The sequence below is a fragment of the Rhineura floridana genome, chromosome 5 (genome assembly GCF_030035675.1).
Source record: "Rhineura floridana isolate rRhiFlo1 chromosome 5, rRhiFlo1.hap2, whole genome shotgun sequence".
Classification (NCBI taxonomy): Eukaryota; Metazoa; Chordata; class Lepidosauria; order Squamata; family Rhineuridae; genus Rhineura; species Rhineura floridana.
Genome location: NC_084484.1, coordinates 171267661 through 171273293, shown reverse-complemented (window position 1 = coordinate 171273293; position 5633 = coordinate 171267661). Strand labels below are relative to the sequence as shown.

The 5633-nt window shown below is 42.3% G+C and overlaps 1 pseudogene; it reads left to right on the top strand.

Moving 5' to 3' along the window:
• Positions 1 to 365: 365 nt before the first annotated feature.
• LOC133386269 (5S ribosomal RNA) lies at positions 366 to 484 on the top strand (annotated as a pseudogene).
• Positions 485 to 5633: the final 5149 nt, after the last annotated feature.

The window sequence follows — 5633 nt, the reverse complement described above, 5'->3', positions numbered from 1 at the left end:
GAAAGCTTCCTAGGTTCCTATGACAAGGAGTTTGTGTTGGATGAATAACGGGATGGGAAAACAGTTTGAGGAGATGAAACAGGTTGTTAAGAATGGGAGTGCCCTTGAACATTCCCCCATTGTGTGCTTTTTGTAGGATCGCCTCCATTGTTTGGTGTATATTCATTGGTTTTTTAAAGTTTTTTCATTGGCTTCGATATGGCTATATGGCTGTAAGTAACCCACCCTGAAACCTTATGGTGAAGGCGGGTGAGTAAGAAATAGCTTAAATAACTAACTAAATACATTTTTTGTATACCATATCAGCAGCTTCAGGGAAGTTGGGGCAGCTATTTGAGTAAACAATGTATATGTATACAATCATTGCCTACAGCTATACTACCCTAAACATGCCAGATCTCATCTGATATCGGAAGCTAAGCAGGGTCAGGCCTGGTTAGTACTTGGGTGGGAGACCGCCTGGGAATACCGGGTACCGTAGGCTTAGAGGAAGGCAATGGTAAACCATATATATGATTCATAGGGTCGCCATAAATTGTAATCGACTTGAATGCATATAACAATAACATATATGATCATTATTATGATTATGTAGTAGCAGATGTAGCAGTACTGGTTGACAAAGGTCCCTGTCTCCCAATCAGCTACTGAATCAACCGGGACAAAGCACCCACATCAGCCACCACTGCACTCTTTCAGAAAAAGAAAGCTCTTTGCATCTCTCCTCAGTTCAGAATGCATGGGAGAGTGGGCATCCAATCCTTGCATCCAATGAAAGGTGGGCATGTTTAAAGTGCCATGGTCGATGTACGAGAGGCCAAGTCAGTGGAAACAGGAATTGAGTAGGAAAAGCAAACAGTCTTTTTGGCATTGTGGATTTTTGAGTCGATTTTTACTGAGACCTTTCTGCCATCGGATGTCCTGGTGGGCACATTGGCACCCACGGCCTCTATGTTGGCAACACAGTAGTGTGTACCGAATAGTACACATTAAGGACTGCCTGAGCCCTTCTATCCCAGCCCAGTCATTGATTTTCCTCCACTTTAATCAGCCCAGGCTACAAAATGATAATGCAAAACCTTCAGAATATACCTGATTCAAGGAAAACAGGACAGGGGACTCACTAAAAATTCTGTGCAGCCACCATACCTTGTTGTAGTCACATACAAAATGTCAAAGGTCTGGTGGGAATGAGACCTAATGCTTGTAACAACATCACATATTCTGTGAATAAAAAACATCTGCCTTCCCACCTAGGGACTGATCATTTCCTCCTAGAAAGTAAATGTAAGTCAAGCATCTGTGCTTAGCCACTTATTGCTGCCAGTAGCATTTAAACAAAAGATTTTATTGGCCAGCTTTGCACACCTGTGTTTAATTAATCCCTTGGCTGGCAGAAACACCAGGGAAGTATCAAGAGATGCTCTAATTTAAACTGCTACTGGGGTCCAGGGAACAGCTACTTCGTGTGATTTCAATCTTGCAGTCTTCTCATTGGCCAGATCAAAGCCCAACCTCGTTGGCTGATCAGGCCCACAAAAGAAAAATGAAATTGGGAATGGGTCCAGTTGTACAAGCATTAGCATGGTGAACTGGTGGCTACCTGCTCCTGACTTTACACCGATAGTGTATTGCACAGGAAAATCTAGGTAAAACAATAAGTGAGAAAGCAGGTACCTCATTATATATTTCCATATATTAATGGAAAATAAAGAAAATGCATTATATTAGGTAGAATTGCTTTGCAAAAATATGTACAATTATATATATACAGGAACAGCTGGTATAGCATAGTGGGGAGGAGAGCCTGGGTGGAAGTCCAGAGTCTGTGAGTTCAAATCCCCGCTCGTGTCTCCTAGGTGTCAGGGCCAGCTAAAAATCATCCCCACAGTGAGTGGCTCAGGGGTTACATGCCCTGCCACCTGTGCAGCCGTGGGCAAGCTGCATAGTCCCAAGGAGCCCAGTTGCCCCCCAGCTGGCAGCTGCGGACAAGGAAGGGGCTGGCTTGTGCAGCTGTGTCAAGCTGAGCAGGCTCTAGCCAGCTGGGGAGGACTAGCCTCAGAGGGAGGCAATGGGAAACCCCCTCTAAGTACCACTTACCATGAAATCCCTATTCATAAGGTAGCCATAAGTCGGGATCAACTTGAAGGCAGTCCATGTCCATTTTAGGACTCAGCACTCATCAGCTCTAGCCAGTAGCAGGTAACAGTTGCCCCTGACCCAGTATAAGGCAGCTTCCTATGTTCCTAATATATGTACATATTTTGTGGTCAGAGGACCACATCACAAAATTTAGAAAAGTGCACATTTCAAAGGATGCCAGTTCACATATTGTTTCAGGAAGTGCACATTACTATGTGCACCCAACCTTTGCCATACATGTGCCATACATTTAAAGCAGTATTATACTATTTTAAACTATGGCTTCCCCCAAAGAATCCTGGGAACCTGCAGTTTGTTAAGGGTGCTGGGGTTTGTTAGGAGTCCCCTATTCCCCTCCCAAACTACAATTCCCAGAGTTCCCTGGGAAGAGGAATTGACTGTTAAATTGCTCTGAGAATGCTCAGCACCCTTAATAAACTACAGTGCCCAGGATTCTTTGGGGGAAGCTATTAAAGTTAACTGCAACACACTCTATGTGGGAAAACTACAGTTAGTGCAAAATGCAAAATGCTGCAGCAAGGTTGCTAACAGGAGTGAGACCCTGTCAGCATATAACACCTCTGCTCAGAGATCTGCACTGGTTGCCAGTTTGTTACTGGGCCAAGCTAAAGGTGTTACTATTGTTTTAACAGTTTGGGACCAGATTACTTGTGGGACCGCCTTACCCCATATGTACCCACTCGATTGCTCTGATCTGCGGAACTGGCACTGTTACAATGCCACATAATACTCATTCTGCACTTGTAAGAAATTATTATTTCAGTGTGGCAGCAACTACACTTTTGAACACCCTGCCTCGTGACCTCAGGCAGGTGCCTTTGGTGTGCCGGCTTAAAATATCTCTGTTTAGGCAAGCCTGTCCAAACACCAAGATGCCTCTCAGCCTCATGAAAATCCTATTCACAGGGTCGCCATAAGTCGGAATCAACTTGAAGGCAGTACACACACACACACTGTTTTTAATTATGTTTAAAAATGTTTTAATTACTTGTTTTGAACTGTTTTTATTAATAATTTTAATGGGCTTTTTTTGTAAACCACATAGCAGTTTCTTACAATCAGGTAGTATATTGTTGTTATGTGCCTTCAAGTTGATTATGACTTATGGTGACCCTATGAATCAGTGACCTCCAAGAGCATCTGTCATGAGCCACCCTGTTCAGATCTTGTAAGTTCAGGTCTGTGGCTTCCTTTATGGAATCAATCCATCTCTTATTTGGCCTTCCTCTTTTTCTACTCCCTGCTGTTTTTCCCAGCATTATTGTCTTTTCTAGTGAATCATGTCTTCTCATTTATGTGTCCAAAGTATGATAACCTCAGTTTCATCATTTTAGCTTCTAGCGATAGTTCTGGTTTAATTTGTTCTAACACCAGGTGGTATATAAATTTTGTTAATTAATTAATTAATTAAAGTGATATAATACTGGTTTAGATGTAAAGCACAGATGTGGTCTAAATGCTTCCAAATACCAGTTGCTGAAACCTGCAAGAGGGGAGAGGTCCTGCTTGTGGGCTTCCCATCGGCATCTGGCTGGCCACTGTGAGAACAGGATGTTGGACAAGATGGACCAGTGGCCTGCAGACTCTTCTTGTGTTCTTATTTCTCTCCCACCCCTAACAAGAGGCCTATTGAGAGCTACCCTACACTCTGCTTTCCAGACACATACAGTGCAATATTGGAGCCATGGCTTTTTGCATTTAGCACATGTTTCAGATAACTGTCATTCCTAAGATTGGATCTGCTGTGTCTGCTTCTTATGATACTCGCTGGTTTTCTAGCTCATTGCCTTCTTCTTTAAATTAAAAAAATGCCAGCAAGTTTGATCTCATGCTTGATGCTAAATTAATCCAGAGAAGGAACAGTAATATTTACACATATCTTAGAGAAAATCAACTTTAAATGACTTTCAAAATGAAGCAATAGCTCATATACCCCCTCAGTAATTATGGCTCCATCATGTATCCTTTTATAGTAGATTAGAAAGATCTTAGCATTCAAGTCTCAGAAATGAACAAGAACCTGAAAATTCTCTCGTTCAGGGCTCGGGGACCCTTTTCAGCCCAAGAGCCACATTCGCTCAGTGATAATGTTGCTTTTTTCATGGGGTTTGGATAAAAGTGAGATCCAGTAGAATCCAAACTGACCCCCTTGAATTTGTATGATATTACAAGGGTGTTCCCCATCCCCCCTCCAAAAACACACACCCCACAATCAGATTAAAGCTTACATGAGAAGACCGTACAATAAAAATCACAACAATAAAAAGTACTGATCCAAAGCACACATCTTCATGATTTTTTACATAGGGTGGCGAGAAAGAGAGGTGACCTATGATCTGATGATGGTTTTGAGTTGATCCCTTGTAAAAATTATGAGGATCCTGGGTTGGCGGGGTTGAGGAGGTTCAAAGGCCTCATTGGTGACCGGGAAAGTCCTCAAGGGCACCATTGAGGGCACTACGTTGGCAACTCTAGTTTCAATTTGTATATTTCTTATGAATGTAGGCCATGTCGGAGTTCCCTTTTGAGGGCCAAAAGATGTGATAGGAATTATTCTATAGAGAAATAAAGAAATAAACATTATGGAACAAGAGAGTGGTCTATGAACAGATATGAATGCTCACTGGGAAAGCATACCAGCCTTCCCAAATCTAGTATCCTCCAGATGTTTGGGATTGCAATTCACATCAGCCCCAGCCATGTTAGCTGGGGCTGATGGGAGTTGCAGCCCCAAACTTCTGGAGGGCACCAGATTTGGGAACGGTGAATTAAACCAGTACAGAGCCCATTCTAAGTCAAGCTGGAGGGACTAATGTTTGCTGATCCAGGTAGGCAGCCACTAGGGATGGGAGAAAAATTCAGTTAAGTTTGCTTTTAAAGGCAAACCTATCAAATCCACACTTTCCGGAACAATATGTGAATGTAGCCATCCTTGGAAATTCTCAACTCTCTCAATTTTGTGATGCAGTTTCCCAGCCACGTAATGCGTATACAAATGCTATATTAGGTGAAAGAGTACAGTGAAGTGCATATGTTCATGAAAATGCAGGATATTAAGAGAAATTGCTTTGCAAGAAAAATGGGTATATTAGGCAAAATGGCATAGAAACATGTGTAAGGAGAAATTCACACTAACATGCTGAGGATTTTGTTTTTGAAAAAATGGCAAACTGCAAAAAAAAATTGCAACTGCAGAAATGTGGAAAACTGAATTTAAGATTGGAAAAATGAGAAACTGGGAGAACGGATATGGTCCCATTCTTAGCAGCCGCTGTAGCCATCTGGTGGGGCTGCATTTATCGCCAGGTGGATCACAAGTTGCTCAGATCTGCTCTGCTCATTGCTTATACAGCAAGCTGGCATTTAATGCTATTTGAAATAGAAAGTGATGTGCAAAGCTGTAAATTTATGCAGCCTAAAAATGAAGCTTTTTTTCACAGCGTTGCTGCTGCTGCTGATGATGATGATGA